General features: G+C 41.7%; 2 protein-coding genes and 1 long non-coding RNA gene across 5 annotated transcripts in view; 2 read left to right on the forward strand and 1 right to left on the reverse strand.

Annotated features, from left to right (window-relative positions):
- LOC142100820 (adenosine deaminase domain-containing protein 2-like) overlaps window positions 1–23770 on the forward strand; it is a 1209653-nt gene that overhangs the window by 1040846 nt on the left and 145037 nt on the right. The window lies entirely within an intron of this gene.
- Window positions 1–23770, reverse strand: part of LOC142100818 (tumor necrosis factor ligand superfamily member 10-like) — an 84369-nt gene that overhangs the window by 17382 nt on the left and 43217 nt on the right. The gene's annotated exons all lie outside the window — the stretch shown is intronic.
- On the forward strand, window positions 2728–11180 carry LOC142101653 (uncharacterized). 2 transcript variants are annotated; one of them, XR_012679099.1, is made up of 3 exons: window positions 2728–3053; window positions 4733–5018; window positions 10572–11180. It is a non-coding gene; the product is annotated as an uncharacterized LOC142101653 (long non-coding RNA). The 2 variants fall into 2 exon arrangements; XR_012679100.1 differs by having other exon boundaries at window positions 4801–5018.

The raw sequence follows: 23770 nt of genomic DNA on the forward strand, positions 1-23770 counted from the left end.
TGCATAAGGATCTGAGCGATTTTGACAAGGGCCTAATTGTGATGGCTATATGACCGAGTCAGAGCTTCTCCACCAAAACGGCAATTATTGGTTAGTACCAGTGGCAGAACTACTATTGGCGCAGCAGCTGCGGTGCACCGTTGCCCATGGAGATAATGGGGCCCGCAGGATGAGGAACTAGCGAGCTGTGGGCCCCTCCTCCCTGCACCAGGGCCCACAGCTCGTCGCTAGTTCCGCCTCTGACTAGTACCTACCAAAAGTGGTCCAAGGAAGGACAACCAGTAAACCTGCGACAAGGTCATGGATCCCCCAGGCTCATAGCTGTGGACCGTAGTTCAAGGTTGTAGACCTCTAAGGGGTATATTTACTAAACTGTGGGTTTGAAAAAGTAGAGATGTTGCCTATAGCAACCACTCGGATTCTATCTGTCATTTATTTAGTACATTCTAAAAAATGACAGCTAGAATCTGATTGGTTGCTATAGGGAACATCTCCACTTTTTCAAACCCGCAGTTTAGTAAATATACCCCTAAATCTTTTATTAACTAATTTAGAAGTCCAGCTATGAGGTTACGTGATTTAATGTGCCAGAGGAGGCTGACATTGGGAGGTATGTCAATGCCACTTTTCCATTAATATATAAATTATAACAACATTTTTCTGATTTGCTTCAGCTAATATACCAGCATCTTTCTGCATATGTGGACAAGATTTTTTTTCCTTAGGGATCACTGTTACCATAACCTGCAAGTTTGTTATTCACATAAGAAGCAGTATAAACCACATGTACACTACCCCTTGTGAGAACAGCAGATTCATGTATAAAACAGGATCGATAGTTTGATTGGCCTCACCAGAAATACATGTCGTCAGTAGCAGAACTACCACCGGTGGTGATGCAGCAGGGGAAGGGCTTGAGTGCGTAGGGGCTTGTAGGTGATGGAAGAGGCTGTAGCCAAAACTCTCCCTGTAATGGTGGTGGTTCTGTCAGTGAAAATACTTTAAAGCTTCATGTTAAATGTGTATTTGTATATATATATATATATTTGAATGTACATATGATGGTTAAGGGGCCTATTTATCAAGCCCTAAACCATGCGCAAAAAAAATCCTTTTATGTATGGTTTAGGCATTTTTAAGTAAAGTGGAAATTTAAGAAAAGTACAATCCAGCAGTCCCCATAATGCTCAATGGGGACTGCGGTGTGGGCTGTCAATCCTATGGGGGCAGCATCGCAGTAGAGCAGGGGTGGGCTCGCAACATTTAGCCTGGGGGGCAAAAGTCGACTCAGCAGCCTATTAGGAACATGTTAAAGTAAAAATGCAGGTGGGCCAGTGAAAAGAAAAACAGTGAACTTTGCAGATGGTATCACATGTACATCAAATCAAGGATGAAAATCTTATTCAAAAATCTGTTTCCAAGGAATCATATACAAAAAAGCCATTTATTAAGCAATTATAAACAATACTACCTAGAATCATATAACACATAAATGCATGTATATGCATATGGATTCCCCAAATGACAATAAATAACAAAACAGCAGTAATATCATAAGATTCTAGAAGATCAAACCACAGGGCGTCCACTGCGGATATAAGTTCTATTTACCCATGTATTAGCTATTTGTAGGCAATTGATGCCTATTCTGAGAACACTCATTTGCATCCCTTGCAATATAACATGGTTTTGTCCAGGAGACTGAAATAAGAATCCTCTTCATTTAAGATCCTTAATGAATCAGGCCCCTAGTTCCTTTAAAATCAGAATGTGCCAATTAGCAATGCTCATATATTCCTCCGTATATAGCAGTCAATCGGGGTGCTCATATAAACATCCAAAATTCCGGACCAACTAGCGAAAGACTCAGGAATGAGTTTAGATATTATTAATAAACTCCCTCTAAACCCAAAGTCGCCCTTGAATATTGTCCGTCAGATGCTTGATAATGAAATTCACCCAATGCGATACAAGCTGGACTGCATAATATTGTACTTACGAGCTCATCATATTCATTCTTCACCAATAATCTGCCTCCGAAGACAATAGCTGTGGTGCGCACCCGTGATTACTGTCCGGACAGTCCCTATATTGGCATTAAAACCAATTGATAAAACAGACCCCCAAGAGGAAAACACATACTATAAACCCACAATAAAAAATTGAGATATTAATTTACTAATATATAATATATATATAAAAATATTAGTAAAATAAAATACAGGTAACATAAAAATAAAAATATTTTCTTGTTTATAATATATAGAAAAAATAATAAAAATTAACACAAGATTCCTTGAAATTTAACTTCAATAGTATTTTTATTATTAATTTTTCAAAAATTATGGGGTACAGAAAGAAGAAAGGGATGGGGGGTAAGGAAAGGATTCCTTGAAATTTAAACATACATAAAATAACAATTCCAAATGGAGTCTTAAGGGTTTAAACCACTAATTTCTAATATGTACACATACACATATATGCACATATATAGGATTATATGCAACACATATCAAATCTGGAAATATATATATAAACATATATAATCCACAATGACCTTCAAAGATACCAATCGTTAAGTCCCATGGTCTCATTTAGACCCTCTGGATTTAATGTCTGCAATTTAAACATCCAGGCCACCTCTCATCTACACCAACTTTTGTATCTATCCCTCCCTCTCATAGTTGGATCGAAACTCTCTACTGCCACAATACTGAGACTGTGAAGGAGCTCCTATATCGCCACTGATGACGCAGTCGCGGTGGGCGGAGCTTGAGCCACGCATAATGGACACTAGCATTTCACTGCTGTTATGGCTCCACAGTAAGTTCTTTGTTAGCACCATGTGCTAGATAGGAAACAGAAGGCTTTGAGTCATACAGGCCGTATCTAGTTGCGGGGGTGTGGCAGAGGTCAAGCCCTCCCATCTGAAGCAATGCATTATGGGTAAAGGTTTATAAGCCATTGAGACAAACATATCCCTCTCATTCCATCACTCCACACACACACATACTTGGAACCTCTCCCACACCTGGAACCCTGGAGACATACCAGTAAGCTATATCTGTAACTCTTAACTATATGAATTAACTCTCTGGAGCTTTAGCCTTTTCTGATGTTATATCTTTCTCTCTCTTTCTCTTAATCTTTCTTTATCTACCACTGAAACAAATATCTGTTAACTATATGAATCCTTCATCTTCTTATATTTAACTCTCTGGAGCTTTAGCCTTTTCACATATACTTTCAGGAATGTTTGCTAATTGCATTACAATGAATTTCCATCCCCCTCATCTTGTTTACCCTCTATGTTCTGATGTTATATCTTTCTCTCTCTTTCTCTTAATCTTTCTTTATCTACCACTGAAACAAATATCTGTTTATTTTACCTGCAAATTCTAACAACCCCCCATCTTTTAAGAGCACATGGCATACACAATGCATCCTTAACACACATACATTCTCTGTCTCTATACACACTCACAACAATGAATACTCACTCCTATACATTTCTCTTACAGCATATATACTAGTAAACACACACACCAGAATAGGATATTGTAATCCAACCCCCCATCTTTCAAGAGCACATGGCATACACAATGCATCCTTAACACACATTCATTCTCTGTCTCTATATACACTCACAACACGAATGAGCAATACTGATGAAATACTCACTCCTATACATTTCTCTTACAGCATATACATTAGTAAATATATACACACACACACACCCACACCCACACACACCACAGAATAGGATATTATGTACTTACTTCTGAAGTTGTAGCATTGTCTGTTTAATCTATAATGTATTATCTGTAATTGTATGTATGCATTTATGTTGTAAAGTAAAAGACTTGTATCCTTATGCCTGTTTTGTATGTTTAGATAACTGTAATCAATAGGATGAATGGATGTTTATATAGATAATGCATTATAGTGAGGTAAATGATAGATTGGTATTTATTTAGCGATTAACACATAAATGTGAAATATTTGTGTAATATTTAGGCGAGATGTGTGTACATATATATATATATATATATATGTATATGTATATATATATATAGCCTTGTCAAACACAGGAATCGCGTAAGTCTACGGATTTCTAGTTGTCATGCGCAAGCATGACAACTGGGACACCTTGTTTTTGGGTTGCCATGGTATTAGGCGAAACCTCAAAAGGTTGAGTGAAATAATGCCTCTAAAGTAGATCTGAGATGTCACGGGTGCGTATTATTCGACGTGACTAAAATAGCGAAAAAGACGCAAATTGCATTATATCCCAATAATTAATGAGATTGGTCATTAATAAGATCAAAGGTATTGTATCATTATTATGGCGGGTCCCAGGATCCTATAACAATGGCGAGCTAGCTCAAACTGTATTAATTATGATCTTCAATGGCCAAGAAGACCCATAATTTATTGCAGCAAACCTATTCTTATTTCTGTATTTTATTTTATTTTTACATTTTTCATAATGATGAAACAAATGATCTTTAATGACTGAATTATCTCCTCAAGGGAAAATAGGGCCAATCTGCCTATTTAATGTTAACATTTTTTTTTTTCTCTAGGTGGACTAGCGATTTAGTGTTGTACAAAAGTAGGTTTGATTGTGAACTAACTTGAGAATTTTTGGGTAAATGCAATATTTTTTCTTAAATGGCTGTGTTTATCTTATGTAGAATACGATACTCGGTTATTTTGTTCTCTATTTCAGGGTAACATCACACTGACCCTGAATAGCACAGAACCATTAAAGGCACCTCAACCTCATATTTCCATCAGAAACTCGTCTTTGAAAGTTGTCTAGCGGGTACGTGCTTCGGCGACGCTTTGGAATTCTGAGTAGACGGCGCGCACTGGTCACCCCGTACAGCCATTAGTCGCTCTTTTGGCTGGGTGAATTCAGGTCTACAAGACGAACCAATTGACTTCATTCCCACGCAACAAACAAGGAAGTATTTACACAGGTCGTTAAATCAGTCGTTAAGATCATCAAACAGGTAGCTATGGATTTCATTAATATCACTAAACTTGCAGAAGGTAGTATGTTTAATCCTGTCATACCAGCTAGTTATACATCTGCAGAAAATTTATGGGCACAACTGCTAGAGCAGGTGTACAGTCATGACAAATTGTCTATTAATAAACAAAGTGTGTTTAGGAAAACCCATAAAAGGTTCCAAATGTTGGTTAAATTAGTCCAGGTTTTTGAGGACACAATTTGGAGACCGGAGCATGCAGAAATGATAGCTAGAGGTATGTTGACTAAGAAAGTAAATGTAATTAATCAGGAAGATAGCTGTAAAAATTGTACTGATAAAGATAAGGAAATCGCTGAGCTATGCATTGACCTTAATACTGCAGATGATCGGATGGCTTCTACTGAAGACCATAGGGCACAATTACAGCAGGACTTAGAAAGTAGAGCCCAAATGATCATGAATATGCAGGGTTTGATAACTGATCTTTCAAATTCGATAAAAGAGCTATCTAAAAGTAACCCTCGGGTGGACTCTACAGAGTTAATACCCACAAAACAAATTTGTGTTTTTAATAGGGAAAGTGGTAGTTCAGCTGGGTATCAAGCAGACTTATCTGGCTTGGATCTCACTGCACCACTACTTGATACGCAGGATGTAAGATCCCCTGGCATTTACCCAGTGTTACGCACACTGGAGTACACCCCAACACCGGTGGGAAATACTGTTGGTGCACGGGCACAAGACCAGAAGAGTGGATGGGATGTTATAGATTCCACTCCTGTCTTAGGGCCAAGCAACAACGGTAGAAAGGATTTGATCTCTTTCAATCAACCTTTTACAGGTAATGATATAAAGAGAACAAAAATCCTCTTGGAACTCAAAAGAGAATTTCCTCAATATGATAGCAGTTTAGACCCTTTTACCTCATGCGATATTTTTGAGGGCCATTGCACTCAACTAAGTGTGGCCCCAGAAGATCGCATGGATCTCTTCAAGTTGTGGCTACCCACTTACCTTAGTCAAAGGTATGAGACCACTGGGGACTCAGCCCCCGGGAATGGTCGCTACCATGACAAAAAGGAAAGAATAGCTGCCCTTATGTTACTGACAACAGGGCATAGGGAGGTAACTCCCAATATCTTAGATAGTTTCAAACCTACAATACACCATGAACCTTTAGCTTTATGTGGTCGGTTTGAAGCTATGTATAGGACTGTAACTAACGACCATAGACCCCATATTCCACCGGGCATGATTCGCGCATTTGTGGAAAAATTTACATACACAAATGTCAATCTGCGAACAAATGCTCAAAGGGAAACTACACTTGCAGGTGCAGCTAGAATTATTGAGGAATTCAGACAGGAAACTTTGAGATCCAAGAAATCTGTACAAATTAGGGAACAGGGTATATCTGGTGGTGTAACGCGTGATCGCCGCCAGACTTATCCTGAACATCGCCCTAAAGATGTTCAGCCATCTGCTCCACCAGCAGAGGATGAAGATCTAGTCTGCTACAAGTGCAGACAGAAAGGACATAGTAGAAGAAACTGTCCTAAACAATCTCGTTACACAGCTGGAAACACAAACGGTTTCCAAAAGAAATATAATAATTGTACAAGGACAAAAGGTCCATCAGTTGCACAACCACTGAAGTGTGTAGCAGCTGTAAATGTGCAAGCAGATAAACCGTCTGCTTCACAGGTAACATCACAAAATAAAGAGGTTTCAGTCTGTGCAGTAGAGGTTCCAGTAGCAAATCTGGTGCAGACAGACTGAAGGTCAGGGGTCCCAAAGGAACTAATTCCGCTATGTAGCCTGGTATTGGATCCTTCTGGGAGACCCCACATCATGGCTAAAATAAAAAATATTTGGGTAAAAATCATGCTTGACACTGGAGCTGAAATCTCCATCACCAATGTGGAGCATGATTTGAATCCAGATAGCCCTCAGTGTGTTGTGATCGGATTTGATCACCAACAAGGGGGGGTGACAGCCCACAGGATTGATAAAGTGATTGTAGAAATCAATGATTTCTCTTTAAAAATTCCAATGTGGTACTACTCAGGATCCGATAACATTATCGGAACTGATGTAATGACAAAACAGGGCTGGATATTGGATCTAGCAAATTGTATGGTATGGAAAGGTCCCAGAAAATCAAGGATCTGTGTGATACAGCGACATGATCTGGGTCCACTCATACATGCAAATGACAGGAATGACAATGGACTTGTGCATAAATGGCCAGAGGTCTCACACAACACAGACCTTGAACCTATTGTGTACAGGTATCCGGAATTATGGGCACAAGGGAAAAATGACTGTGGAAGGATGGTTGATGTTGAGGTGGACATACAAGGGCCGGACCCACCACCTCAGCGTCAATATCGCTTCCCTCCTGAAGCCATGGACTCTGTAGTGGAAGCTGTAACTGACCTACAGTCAAGGGGGGTGGTCATAAAGGGAAATTCAAAGTGCAACAATCCCTTATGGCCTGTTAGGAAGAAGGAGACGAACACCTGGAGACTCACAATCGATCTCAGGGTTCTGAACAAATACACCCCCATGTCAGCGCAGGTAGTTGCAGAAACCCCAGACATAATGGCAAGGATAAATGGTAAAAGCCAGGTATTCTCAACCATTGATGTGGCAAACGGATTTTTCTCTATACCCTTAACAGAAAGTTGCCAGTACAAGTTTGCGTTCACTGTACGTGACACGCAATACATGTTCTGCGTTTTGCCCCAGGGTTTTCACAGTAGCCCAACTTACTTTCATCAGGCATTGGCAAAAGTGCTGAGTGTTTTCTCGCGCCCAGAATGCCTGTTACAGTATGTTGACGACCTACTCCTCCATACAGAGACCATGGAGGAGCACTTAGCCCTCTTACAGGAATTGTTAGGCCTCCTGTCACGTGCAGGACTGAAGCTGAGTCCTCACAAGGCAAACCTGGCTAGGTCAGAGGTGATATTTCTAGGGGTTAAGATTGCTCATGGAACAAAGGGTATCATGGCCGCCCGCGTGGAAGCAATGGTTAAATTACCCAGGCCTGGCACCCTGCAGGACTTACGTAAGTTCCTGGGGGTTGCAAATTTCATGAGGGAATTCATAGAGGACTTTGCTACCAAGGCAAAAGCTCTCTATGAATTACTCAGAGGGGAAAAACCCTCACTGAAAGGTTGGGCGGAAACACAGGAGAAGGCCTTTACAACACTAAAAAGAGACCTCTCCTCTGCCCCGGTACTAGCCACCCCCCACCCAGATGGCAATCTGGCCATCCAAGCGCATGCTGGATCAGAGTCCATATCAGCGGCTCTCCTGCAAGAGGTGGGTATAACAACTAGACCACTAGGATACTTCTCAAGACTTCTTTCACCAGTTGAAAGGGGTTTTGATGAGTGTGCAAAACAGCTGGCAGCCATACATTATGCTGTCAAAGTGACAGAGCATATTGTAGGGTTTAGACCACTTACTGTGCAGACACCTCACTCTCCATTAACTCTTCTACTCCGGGATACACTTCCTGGAGTCTCTCAGCAGAGGTTTGGGAGATGGATAATGGACCTTAGTGGACGGAACATCAAAATCTGTCACAAGGCTAAGTATGTTCTGTCTCAATTGTTAAACACAACTGGAACAGAGCATGATTGCGGTCTATTGACACATTCCCTTACAACACCTTTCTTCAGGCAGATAGCGCACCCTGATGACAGAATCATCTTTGTTGATGGGTCACGCTCTCTAGTGGATGGGACATATGCGACAGGTTATGCGGTCTTGGATGAGACCACTGGGACCCAGAGCCTGGTTAAACTTCCAGGTCACCTGTCCGCACAGCGCGCTGAGTTAGAGGCTGTGAAAGAAGCACTTTTTCTCCAGCCCCCAGGGCGGCGCACTATATACAGTGACAGTTCGTATGTAGTGCGATCTCTAACATCACACTTAGAGACCTGGCAAAAACGTGGATTCGTGGACAGCCAGAATAAACCTCTGGCGCACGTTTCAGTTTTAAAAGAACTTTGGGAATGGGGAAAGTCACATCCTGATGAGGCTGCAATCATCAAAGTGCCTGCACACCAGAAAGGGAACAACCCCTTAATCCTAGGAAACAATGCAGCGGATGAAGCAGCAAAAATGGCTGCAATATCTGGTATCTTTTGTGATCCAGATGCTGCATTTTTGCCCTCATTCCAGGTGGCTGTACGCAGGAAAGTCCTCAAAGAAGGACCGGTGTCATTTGAAGAGGAACAGGCGAAAGACCCTCTTCTTATGACACTCAGAAATTCACCACAGGATCCCTGGTCTATCAGACAGGGTATCTTGTGCCATGTATCAGGAGAAAATTTAAATCCACTCCCAGTAGTCCCTTCACATCTCCAAGAGGAGCTGACACAGCTCAATCACCAGCTCCTGGGGCACCCTGGTCGGGATAAACTGTTGTCTCTACTAAAGAGTAAATTATACTGGCCAGGAATGTCCAAAACAGTAGAGTGTGTTACTCAACAATGTCTTGTATGTGCCCAAATCAACCCTAGAGCACCAGCTCTCAAGCCAGCATTACAGCGTGTGCCTCCAGCAGAGGGGCCATGGGCAGCCTTACAAATTGATTTCATAGGACCACTACCAGCAGGCAGTCGCAATTGTCGCTATGCCTTGGTAGTTGTTGATGTGTTCTCGAAGTGGGTAGAAGCCATTCCAACAGTGAATGACTCAGCTACCACTACAGCACGGGTCCTATGGGAGCAAATTTTGTCACGTTGGGGAATCCCCAGGATCATAGAATCTGATCGTGGAACCCATTTTACTGGCAAGGTCATGAAAGCACTTTGTGAACTACTGGACATAAAGCAACGATTTCATGTTCCTTATCATCTCCAGTCAGCAGGGATAGTAGAGCGCATGAACCGGACCATCAAGACCCGGTTAGCCAAGGCATTGTTACAGAAGGGATCTTCTTGGGTAACAGCTTTACCGGCAATACTTATGGGTATTAGGGCAACGGAAGCATCCACAACAGGGATCACTCCATTCGAGCTCATGACAGGTCGCAAAATGCCACTTTGCTTCCCCAATGAGCCTCAGCTGTCAAATCCCATTAAGGATGCAATTGCCAGAGATGTGTTCCTACAACAGGTACAAGATAACCTGAAGGGACTGCTGCCATATGCAGCAGTACGGCTGCACAAACCCTATCTACAGGGGGAGACCCCAATGCCCCTTGTAGGAGATTTAGTAATGGTCAAAGTTTTCCGTAAGGCAGGTCCTTGGGATGCAAACTGGGAGGGACCATATCAGGTTCTCGAGACAATGGGTGATACCATGCTGAAGGTACAGAGGCCTGTGACTACCAAGAAAGACTCTCAGCGGAGACGCAAGGTATTGTGGGTCCATATTGACCAGGCAAAAATCACTCGAGTCTCCTCAACCCAGTAGAGCATTTGTGTGCTCATTAAGTTGGGAACTACAGGGGAGTGTGGAACAATAAAACCATCTTTCTAAAGGTTCTAGTAAGGAAAATTAAAACCTGTCCTTATTGAAAAAGAACTAGACTCATGCCTTTTTTCTTAGCAGATCATGGAGCCCAAGGAAAGATCTGTGACACCAGCACCCAGAGGACACCATTACAAATCTTATTCCTCCGTGGGAGCTCAAAGGTGCTCAGTATACTGCCATCTGAGCAAACTAGTATTACAGACACTGGTAATACTGGTAGGTGTGGTACTAGTGGGTTTTGCTACTCCTCAGAATAACGAGGAGGACAGGGGTTGGTCAAATGCAACACAAATAAGAAATTCCCAAAAATCTAATTCTACTAACCAGCTAGAGCTTTTGGTAGTAGAATGTAAGGAAGGGAAAATCCTAGAGCCCTACTCTAATTACAGCTTTGTGGCTGGTCAATGGTATTTATATGGGTTTTGGAGATATGGTTATGCAGGGGATAAGGTCCGACACTATACCCCCAAAGAAAATGTGTCTGCCAATCAACATGATCTACATACACTCTGCCTTAAAGAATATAACCATTATAAAGATATTGATTTAGTGCCAACTAAATCTGTCAGGTGGGTATCAAAGAATCCTCATTTACCACGCTTTAAGAGAACACCATATAATATAACAGAGGTACTTTGTACAAAGCAGGGAGTACTGGACCCAGAGGATACTACAGGGGGAGAATATGATGGGTGGTATATTCTAAAGGCTACCTTCATAGGATCTAATGCTCAGGATAGTCTGCGTGTTCGAACATATTTTGATAGACCCATTCCAATTATAGGTACTATAAAGGGATACTGCATGTTGAGAGATTCCCAATTGCTAATCACAAGAGAATCCAAATATGCCCAAGGTCACGTTCCCACAGATTATTTACAAACTAGTGTTATGATAATGAACTTGAACTGTAGTAACACAGGCCAAGCTATGTGGAATAACAACCATGGGCCAGTAGACATGGAAGGCTTGTACAGAGCTGCCATTTTGAAAATTAAAACAGATGCAAAAAATCAGAAGTACATCCGGGTAGAGGGATCACCATCTATACGGTCTTTTATGATAACAATTATGAGAGATAAATGTGTACCAGAAGTTGCTGGATATTATTTTATTACATATGCCCATTGGGAACCAGATAAGCAAATGGTTATGTTAGATCTAAACCCCTGGAGGTGGGATATAGTATGTAATGGCATAGATACTCCGATAATTGATGTATGGATGGATGGTACCCCTATGACTGAGGAGTACAGGAACAGATATGTGTCTGTTGACTGGAAGGACCCTAGTGGCAGAGATATTAACTTTGATATCAACATTGACGGACCTTTTAAATGGCCATTCTGCGAGGTAGCAGATGAAGGGTGTTGGACATTCTCTCAGTGGACTTATCTCTCTAAAACAAAACCTGTTAAATATCTCTCCTTACAACCAGGGGATAGTGACCAGTGGTATCCGTTTAAAGGGAGAGGACAAGTATGTGTAACTGTAGTCAGAATACCCTATGAAACAGAAGTCTTAGAACCAGTCAGGCCACATTTTGATGACTGTAACATCCCTATCCATAAAATAGCAGATGTGATAGCGCCCCAATTATCATCTCCATGGACAATAATAACCAACGTCAAATTTATGCTATACACTTGGAGAATTTCAGTGGAGGATTTCAGAGTAGATCGTTGGGATCACAGATGTGAGGAACTAGTGAGGAATCAACTAGATATGCTGAAAGGATGGGTAGAATCCGGGCAAGAAACAAGAAAAGATGACTGGAGACTTAAAAAAGATAGGGGGAAGCGAGATGCCATTGCGACCGCTCTTGGAGGAGGTGCAATGGGAATAGGTACACTGAATACTATGGATTTAGAGGTTCTGAGGAATAAACTTGGGAGCCTGGCACAACATACGGGAGATGGTGTAAGGACTCAACTGGATGTAAATCACATCCTTGAGAACTTACAACATGCTCATATAGATGCCACTACCTCTCTATCTGTAGCCCTTCGGGAAAAGTTTAGAGGGTTGGTGTTGGGTCTCATTGGAGAACAAGATAGAGCTCAATTGGCTCTGGCATGCACACAGGTTCAGAGTGAACTCTCAGAAAATCTAAAACACATAGTGTCATCTCTCCATAATGGTCACTATCCATTCAACCTTAGACAGAGGATAAAGCAATTTGTCCCTGACTTTGCGTTGAATCATACAAACTGGTGGCTCACACAGTGGCATGGTTGCCTGAATCTGACCTGTACTGCCTCCTCTCTAGCTCCTGTTTCTGGTAGAGAAAGGAAGGGGTACACTGCAGTAAATTTGGGTATTCCGATGCCAGGGGATACAATACTCCATCCACGTCTCCAATCTGACACGTTAACATATGAAGGGTCACATCCATATCTATTTGACACGGATGGATGTTGGAGACGAGAAGACGCTATATTGTGTCAAGGGAATCATGACAGAGTACTCAGGCAGCAGTGCTGGGATACTGAAGGATCATGTTTGATGGATGTTAGTCCAAAGCCATCATCTAATTTAAAATATCTGGGTCAAGGTTACTGGTGCTGGTATCAATTCCAAAATGTCTCGTATACTGTTTATGCTACTAACTGCACCCAAAGAGGAAATCTTCTCCGAGGAGCATATTGTACTCTTATCCCCACTCTAGGTATCGATGTAGCAGACGAGATGGGAAGAACACCAGTGACCCCAGAGAAGCGACTAGATATCCACCCAGATACTCCTGTGAGGCTTCAGAAAATTCCACTTGGTTTCGGGACAGAGCTCAAGAACTGGCTGCTCGACTTCGGGAAGGAGGACGACATCTTGGAAAAACTCAAGGAGACGGAGAAGCAAGCGACCATCAAGCTGGAACATGATGCCATCAAAATCACAAAGGTCCTGCACGCCTTAGAGGAAGACGCCAAAGTATCGTGGTGGGAGAGCCTATTTGGTTACAGTCCAAAAGCAACATCATTTTTCAATCTCCTCATACATCCCATAATAGTTCTCATTTTGCTGGTAGTAATCCTATATATTGCACTACTGGTTGTGTACAGAAAGATAAAAACAATGACTAAAGAACTTAAAGACACTGTAAAGCTCTACAAAGAAGAAGAACGTATAAGGACTAGAAGACAACAAATGTCGAACTATTAAGGGAGGGGGGTTATGGACTATTTCATCTATGGACTAGTCACTAAACAAACTACATAGAAGATGTTTGTTATGCACCACCAGATATGACAAGATTCTCATTTTTTTTCATGGACTTCACCATTAACAGTGCAAGATTAACTATTTTTATAGAATATCCCTTGGGAGAGGGGATACTTTTTCCACTATGGATCTCTTAGGGGGTTTTTCCTGGGATGTCGTCAATTGCATAGAGGTTTTTTTATCTCCTCCATAGTCGGTAGGAAGGGGACAAGTGAGAGTTGGTGATCATTGGGGTCTCTCTCTCTCCCTCTTCCTGGATTCTTATCCTTCTGGACTTGACTCTAATAGAACATTCAAAGTCTTTACTATCCTTCAAACATCATTCCGCTTGAAAATTCATATACAGAACTTGTGAAAAGACGTTGTAATAACTTGAAAAAGGACTCTGCTAACTTTGGAATAGAGAAATTATTAACAATAAATTTTATTCCAATGCTTCAGGACTTTAAACAAAACAAAAAAACAATACTCAAGGACTCTTTTCTATGATATCTACTTATGGACTTTCTCAAGGATTTTGATTATGGACTTTTGAAGATTACCAACCGTTCTTGTGGACTTCCTTTGAAATTGTTGATTTGTTTTTATATGTTACTTTAAAAACTGTCTTATGTTATGCTTTTTTGTTAATACAGAAGTGAGTATATAATAGTAAAAAAAAAAAAAAAATACACTTAGATAGAGTAAACCTTCCAACTTGTAGTGTCGGGTTACCGACAACAGGGGGAATGTGAAGGAGCTCCTATATCGCCACTGATGACGCAGTCGCGGTGGGCGGAGCTTGAGCCACGCATAATGGACACTAGCATTTCACTGCTGTTATGGCTCCACAGTAAGTTCTTTGTTAGCACCATGTGCTAGATAGGAAACAGAAGGCTTTGAGTCATACAGGCCGTATCTAGTTGCGGGGGTGTGGCAGAGGTCAAGCCCTCCCATCTGAAGCAATGCATTATGGGTAAAGGTTTATAAGCCATTGAGACAAACATATCCCTCTCATTCCATCACTCCACACACACACATACTTGGAACCTCTCCCACACCTGGAACCCTGGAGACATACCAGTAAGCTATATCTGTAACTCTTAACTATATGAATTAACTCTCTGGAGCTTTAGCCTTTTCTGATGTTATATCTTTCTCTCTCTTTCTCTTAATCTTTCTTTATCTACCACTGAAACAAATATCTGTTAACTATATGAATCCTTCATCTTCTTATATTTAACTCTCTGGAGCTTTAGCCTTTTCACATATACTTTCAGGAATGTTTGCTAATTGCATTACAATGAATTTCCATCCCCCTCATCTTGTTTACCCTCTATGTTCTGATGTTATATCTTTCTCTCTCTTTCTCTTAATCTTTCTTTATCTACCACTGAAACAAATATCTGTTTATTTTACCTGCAAATTCTAACAACCCCCCATCTTTTAAGAGCACATGGCATACACAATGCATCCTTAACACACATACATTCTCTGTCTCTATACACACTCACAACAATGAATACTCACTCCTATACATTTCTCTTACAGCATATATACTAGTAAACACACACACCAGAATAGGATATTGTAATCCAACCCCCCATCTTTCAAGAGCACATGGCATACACAATGCATCCTTAACACACATTCATTCTCTGTCTCTATATACACTCACAACACGAATGAGCAATACTGATGAAATACTCACTCCTATACATTTCTCTTACAGCATATACATTAGTAAATATATACACACACACACACCCACACCCACACACACCACAGAATAGGATATTATGTACTTACTTCTGAAGTTGTAGCATTGTCTGTTTAATCTATAATGTATTATCTGTAATTGTATGTATGCATTTATGTTGTAAAGTAAAAGACTTGTATCCTTATGCCTGTTTTGTATGTTTAGATAACTGTAATCAATAGGATGAATGGATGTTTATATAGATAATGCATTATAGTGAGGTAAATGATAGATTGGTATTTATTTAGCGATTAACACATAAATGTGAAATATTTGTGTAATATTTAGGCGAGATGTGTGTACATATATATATATATATATATATGTATATGTATATATATATATAGCCTTGTCAAACACAGGAATCGCGTAAGTCTACGGATTTCTAGTTGTCATGCGCAAGCATGACAACTGGGACACCTTGTTTTTGGGTTGCCATGGTATTAGGCGAAACCTCAAAAGGTTGAGTGAAATAATGCCTCTAAAGTAGATCTGAGATGTCACGGGTGCGTATTATTCGACGTGACTAAAATAGCGAAAAAGACGCAAATTGCATTATATCCCAATAATTAATGAGATTGGTCATTAATAAGATCAAAGGTATTGTATCATTATTATGGCGGGTCCCAGGATCCTATAACAGAGACCTAAGGGGTCTGAATTATGCTTCTCTGAGAAGTGTCTAGAGATACTATGTATCTGCAAACCTTTTATTATATTTAACCTATGTTCCCTAAACCGTATTTTAAGGTGACGAGTAGTTCTACCTACGTACTGGAGTACTTAGGTGATCCAGCCCAAGGAAGCCCACTATTTGACCAACCCAGGGGGAAGATGCTCCCCTGCCCCCCAGCCCAACCTGCCTCTGTAGGAAAGGAATCTTCTGATCCCTCTCGGGTAGCCTTCATGCTCTCCCCTGCGCTGTTTAATGAAAATGACCTCTGCATATGTGCGACCCTAGATCAGATTCATGAGTTGTCGTTAGAAAAAAGTAATCGCTGGGACAGATGCACTTTCCTGATATGACTTTATTACTAAATTGCACCGTAAAAGTATTCTGTCATCGCTGCAATGACAGCTGATACTTAGTGGGGCAACATTGTGGAAAATAGTAAATAGGCCCCTAAGTACAGTGTATATTATATATATATATATATATAAAGAAAACATGTTCTGTGTACTATTTATTGAGTGCAAAGAGAATTCAATAATAACAGTAAAGCTTTGCTCTGATTGTCTATTTAATATTTATTGTGCAAATAAGTAAGGAAGGTAAAGAAATTCTGCTGGAGAATATTTATTTTTAATAAATAAAAGTCCCTGTTACCAATGCCAATGTAGGATGGATTTTAACACCATGAGCTTACCAAGGAGGTTACAACAGTATTGTCCAACTTCTGCTATAACACAACAAAACTTTATTTTGCTGGGGTTTATTCTAGTAGCCAACAGTCCTATTGTGCTTTGGTTTGAACAATCTTTATTTTCTGTCCTTACTCAAATTTCAAGTTTTTAATGATTTACATGGCAATTCGCAATTCACCTAATCTATAAAATCGCCATGTAAATCTCCACTTTTTCAAACCTCACAAAAAATTCTCATACATCTCACAGTCACTTAAATCATCAATGTTTGCATTATATAATGTATACTAGGAACAATCTATCCAAAGGCAATTTGCAAAATCAACATGGAAATAACAGACAGTCGAGTTTGTCTGAAAACAGGTAACATGAATACAATTTCCTATTCATTTCAATGGACAAAGTAGAAAAAGAATAAATACTATTGTGGAACTACAGATCTCAGAAAGCCCTAGCAATCAATGACTGCTTGGATATACTGACATCTGTGGAACTACAAGTCCCAGCATGTCTTGTCAGCCAGTGCATGCTGAAAAAGTTCCACAGTAGTATTTTATTGCTTTGCCACCAGCCCCATTGATTTCAATGAAATTTCAATTTCAAAGAGTAAAATTGCCAGAATTGAAAATAGATTTTTAATAGACTGGAATGTTTGGGGGATGCATTAAGTTTAAGTGAAGCCCTAAGCTGAGGGCAATTAAAATATCGTGTTATACTTCATCAGCACTGACCATTAGGGGTTAAACAATTTTGTCAGCCAGCCTGTCACTCTTGGGGGAGTGGCTTTCCAAGAGGTTATAAATTAGCTTGGATTAGTGGGCTGGCTCTCAGAGAGCTCAATAGGGGCACTGGTCGCCAAGTCATTAATTCTAGTGATAATGGTATCAGAAATGTGCCTGTGAGTGGTGGAGGGGAGCCTCTCATCGCCGCAGACAATTCGCGAGTACTAGCGCCAGAGATCATCCAGTCGCCAAGTGGTTAACAGAAGGGGCACTTTTAGAAGGTCGCGTGCTCCTGAAAGGGCTATGCGCCCTTTTAACTCTGGAGCACGTAAACAAGTAAGAGGAGGAAAAAGAGAGAGGGGAGGCAGGAGGCTGTCCCCATCAGCTAATAGAACACAGGCCAATAATTCTGCTCGGCAGATAGCGAATCCTAATAGTGATAATGCTGCTGAAAATGTACATCAACAGAGAGTGGTTTTATTAAACAATGAAAGTTATGGTAATGTGGTATGGAGGTATAGAGGTCGCCCTCTTTCCGCTGGAGGTCCCTCGGCAGCATTAGGCGCCCCGTACATGGCAGAAACGCAATCCCCTAGGACGTCCCATGCAGACAATACATTCCAAGGTCCTAATTTACATCATGCCCTGGATTATGTTCATGAAGCCCACTCTTCATTTACAGTTTCATCATCGGGCTTTGCCGGGGTGGATAATATATTGCCTTATCGGGGGCGCATGATAACGCAGCCTGGGAGCAGGCATTATGCTGATTCCAACAACCAGTCCCAGTCCACGCACCCCCCTCACTTACAAAATATCCATTCAGGTAATAGTGTAGCATGGTCTCTCCCTTATCATCAATGTTTGCATTAATGGGAACTGAGCCTTGCTCAGCAATCCATTGCTCAGCAATGGATTGCCCCCTACACACCACAGGAGAGAGATTTGTCGCAGGTCTTTTCAACACTTTTTATCATTTGGGCATGGCCCACCTCACCCCCAAGGTCCCATTCGAATGCCTGCCCCCTATCCAGTGGATGTGCATTTGGAAGACCACGAAGCCTTTGGTTTTCGTAGTAATACGAATTGGATAACAGGGCTTCCATGTCGCTCAGCGGGTCGGGGCAGGGGGGTTCAGGCAGAATAGATGTGTTGCCTCTTCCTAACCTTTTCTCTCGCCCAGTAATACAGATGCAGCAAAGGAGTGAACCGGATGCAGTTGGAGGAGGCGCATCGTACAAGCTACAATGGCGGCAAGTGGACAGGATACGCAAGGAATCATCGCAGTGGATGCTGGGTCTCAAGCCATCGCTTCGTAGCCAGGACAAGGGATTCTGGTTCCTATTGCTGGTGAGAGCACTTCCTTGCTTGCACAACACTCACGCACACATAGCGCTCCAATGTCATCTACTGATAACGATTCGTCGGATGACAAACAAGGTTCGTGCAAGCTGCTGAGATTACTAAAAGAACATTTGGTACAGCCAGAGAAAGCAGTGCTTGCAGTAGCATTGCCTCGCGGAGCAATAGGTGGCCCCATGGTGTGCTGTGACAATACGGCGCTGCTGACAGGAGTGAGAGCTTGTGTGAAGGACAGAATTAAGAAAGGATTTTTCGTGGATATGTTTTCGTTAACGAAATAATCCAAAAGGAATTTAGCTGCAGCATGTACTAGAGGGGGAATAGGTGAAGAGGCTTACCGTTCGTTTTATAACTGGCTGTCAGGCTACTGTGTCTTCGCGGCTTGTTATTTAGAAACCAGACCTGAGGCGCTGGTAGACGTGTGGCGTTACTTGCACCTCATATCAGAGATGGTGATGAATGACAGACCTACGATGAAAGCTTTAGGAAAAAAGCCAGTGGCTTACAGCGTATCCCCCTGGAATGCAAAGATGTGGAAACATGGTCAAAGCTTATGCGGCCTCAGGGTGGGGCGCAATGGGCAAGTGACAGGTTTCCAGGAGCAGAGGGGTGTTGTGCCCCCCGCAGGAAGCAAAACAGATGTTTTGCTTTCAATAACTCCAGCTGTATCAGGGGAGACGCTTGCAGGTACAGACATGCGTATGAAATCTGTAGAGGTCCACACCCCGTGCGGGAATGTACCAGGAATGCTTCAGATGCAGGAAGGGGGAGTGGTATGTCGGGAGCCCCTGGGCAAGGCCCCCTCCTCCATCAAGTTGGAAGTTTTGGTTAGATGGCTTGGTTTCTTTCCAGATACCTCACAAGCCAATTTTCTTAGGGAAGGTTTTACGGTAGGTTTTAGGCTCCCCATCTCCGGACTGGTACGGTCGGGAGATGGGCGGAATTTGAAGTCGGCATCGATGTTTCCAGAGGTGGTATTTGAAAAGGTAAATAAGGAGGTTGCCTTGGGAAGGATGCAGGGTCCTTTTCAGTACCCCCCCTTGGCAAACTTAATTTTATACCCTATAGGTGTAGTGCCAAAAAAAGTGGAAGGTAAATACCGCTTAATTCAACACCTATCTCACCCCCTGGGTTCTTCTGTAAACGATGCCATAGATGCTTGCCACAGCTCTGTAATTTACCAGTCTTTCGAAGAGGCTTTGGCCCTAGTTAGATCGTATGGAAAAGGCGTACTTCTAGCTAAGCTAAATATTGAATCTGCCTTTAGGTTTCTCCCTCTTCACCCAGAATCTTTCAGATTTATGGGTTTCAAATTCCAAGATGGCTATTATATTGATCGCTGTCTTCCTATGGGCTGTTCAGTGTCATGTTCTTTTTTTGAGTGCTTCAGCTCCTTCCTGCATTGGTGTATACAAGCAGGAATGGGCCACGTTAGTGTAACACACTATTTAGATGATTTTCTGCTTATAGGCCCAAGTTCGTCTCCTGTTTGCTTGGAAGTTTTGTTTGCAGCAAAATCTCTTTTTGCTGTTATGGGAGTTCCTATAGCCCATGACAAAACAGAAGGTCCAGCCTATGGGTAGGATCTTCAGTAGGAAGTTACAATTGGCCACAGCCGGTCTGACAAGGCCGCATGCGCGGATTCGTTTAGCGTCTGAAATTCGGGGAGATCTTAGGATTTGGGCGATTTTCTTGCAAGATATCAATGGCGTACGGATTTGTCCGGAATGTCCGGTATTTAGTAGGGAATTAGAACTGCAAAGAGATGCTTCTGGAGCCCTCGGCTTCAGAACCTTTTTTCAGGGGGAATGGTGCGTGGCTACTTGGCCTATGGAATGGCATAAAAATGGTCTGGTTAAGAACATATTGGTACTAGAGCTGTTTCCCATAGTACTGTCCCTGGAGTTATGGGCGAAACGTTTGTCCGGCCGGAACGTAGTGTTCTGGTGTGACAACCTCGGGGTGGTTCAAGCTATTAACCGACAAACCGCTTCCTCTCTGCCGGCAGTTAACTTATTGCGCAGATTGGTGTGGCGTTCTTTAGAATTTGATATATCATTTCGGGCCAAGCATGTACCTGGTATAGAGAATCACATAGCGGATGCTCTATCCTGTGGCCAATGGCGTTGCTTCTGATCTGTAGCACCCCAAGCTAACCTAATCGGTATTCCCTGTCCCCTTTCCACTTGGCAGATGGTCGAGCAGGTATAATGTCTGGCGGAATCATCGTTGGTCATCCACGAGAAGATCTTACAGAACTTTCTGGCAGCAGTGGCAATTGTTCCCGAGTTCGTACCTGGGAGGTCTTTCTACAGGTCAGACGGATCCCATGTTAGATTTTATGTGGAGTAGGTACCTTCAAGGAGCGGCAAAATCTAATATGGCTGCTACTCTATCAGATATTTCCTTTATGGCACGTCTGCATAATGTGGCGGACCCCACTAAGGGTTTTATGATCTCCAAAGCCTTGAGGGGCTGGGCGAAGGAACGCCCGGTGGAGGCGGATACAAGGCGACCCATTTCTGTAGTTATCTTGAGGCAATTGGTGAGTGCTCTCTCTGCGGTTGCAGCCAATCAGTATGAAGCTCTCCTTTTCAGTATTACTTTCTGACTGGCATTTCATGGGGCTTTTAGGATAAGTGAGCTTGTAGCGTGATCCAGCTCAGATATAGGTAATGCGATATTGGCAAAATATACACACATTATGGAATCACATGTTGTTTGTAAATTGCCCCGCTCAAAAACTGACCAATTTAATAAAGGGCATTGGTTTAACTTAGCAGGACCTGGTGGTATGGTGCTCAAAGTTTTCACTAGTTCGCCCTAAAGAGGGAAGGATGTGGCTGATACATGCCGATGGTCCCCTCTTTCAAAATTCCAATTCAATGCATTGTTTAAACGATCATTGGTGTACGTTGGATTAGACCTGTCTCTTTAAGGCACCCATTCCTTTAGAATTGGGGTGGCTACTGCCGCGGCAGAAAGAGGCGCGTCACCCTCTGATATACAGGCCATAGGCCGTTGGAAGTCAGGAGCATATAAGTTATATATACGCCCACAACCTTAGCATAAATGGACTACTGCCTCACCATGGCTTTTAGCGAGGGCACTGGATCAAGGTCTGACTGGCTAGTGGCCTCTGGAGTTTGCAGGTTTTTTGTCCTTCACTTTGGTTATCGCTTGCTCCTCCCTCCCATTTATTATTCCCTTGCATATGTCCTACTATAATTATTTATATATTATGTCGGCTTGTACGGCTGATTGTATGCAAGAAAAGTGGGCAGAAATATAGGTTAAAGCGTTCACGTATGTGTATACGCTTGGTAAACTATAAACAGGATGCACGTTGGTCAGTTTTTGGTAAAGCGGCCCTTGATGTGGGATCACACTTGGTGGAATGTAATCTCTGACATGCATCAGTTTGAAGGGTAAAGCGGTCCCATAGTGTAACGGGACTTGCTTGGTATTAAACTTTCTACTTTATATTATAGTTGATATATCTGACGTATGTCAGTTATTAAAGGATAAAGCGGTCTCATAGTTCATTAGACCTGCTTGGTAGTAAACCTTCGATATTTTACATTTTATTGATGTATATCTGACGTATGTCAGTTATTGGAGGATAAAGCGGTCTGGTAGTTGCACGTGGACCTGCTTGGTATTTAAACCTCCAATATTTCATATTTTGGCACTGTCAGTTTTTTGGAGGATAAAGCGGTCTTATGGTGCACATGGACCTGCTTGGTATTTAAACCTTCAATATTTCATGTTTGGACACTTTCAGATACTGAAGGGTAAAGCGGTCTCATAGTTACATTTGGACCTGCTTGGTATGTTAATCTTCAAAGATAAAGCGTTTCGTTAGTTGCACCGGAACCTGCTTGGTGTTTATACCGCCAATGTTAATATGATAGAAGGGTAAAGCGGTCTTACAGTTGCACATAGACCTGCTTGGTAATTAAACCTTCAATATATTATTTATATTAATACGACCTACTGTTGTGCGCAGAGGTCGGGTTCCACCAGCGAATATATTGTTATTGCTCAAACTAGCAAATTTATTTATGGCCCTAACGATTTATATTCTTAGGTATTGTGAGAGTATAAAATAATTGATAGTTATTAAGATGTACAAATATATGTGAAATGCCTTAAAAACTATACAGGACTACGCTTTGAAGAAAAAAACAGATGCTTCCTATGGAAAAGACAGCAGCAAGATGCCAGACTGAAGGAAGCAGCTGGCAGGAAAAGCATGTAATGCTGAACAGAGGATGTGGCCTTATGTGTATATTTGCTGAGCTAAAGAGATTTCCTTATATGTCATTGTCGTTAACCAGTTAATGCTGGTCACTATGTATAAATAAAAGGTCAGCTTGCATAGACCCTCAGAGCTGATTTTGAAACTGCAACATCTTGTTTGTGTTTCATTTCTCCACTTTGCTGTCGACGGCAAAATACCACATAGGAAATCAGGTTATCAGAGATTGATAGTAGGGGCACCAAGCCTCGGTACCGACAGTATACAGAAGACTCCAAACAAAACAATTTTCACCGCACCAAGCTTAACCCCTTATGTATTAGAGAGATCTATTTGCCTCATCATATGGGGAGGTGCTCCTACACAATACCAGTATATGTATTAGAAAGGGAAAAAGAAAAAGGGAAAGGGTAGGAAGATGTGTATATAGGGCACTCTTTTGGTTCAATATGTAAAATGAGTTACTGTTAAGAATAATATCTTTATTTAGGTAAACAAATAATTCATTAGCGAAATAGTTAAAAACACTAAGTGAATGAAAAAAATAACCAGATATACTAGGTAAAACACTGTTAAGAAGTAGTAAAAAAGACTACTGTGCTGTCTC

This window comes from Mixophyes fleayi, chromosome 9, assembly GCF_038048845.1.
Source record: "Mixophyes fleayi isolate aMixFle1 chromosome 9, aMixFle1.hap1, whole genome shotgun sequence".
NCBI classification, from domain to species: domain Eukaryota; kingdom Metazoa; phylum Chordata; class Amphibia; order Anura; family Limnodynastidae; genus Mixophyes; species Mixophyes fleayi.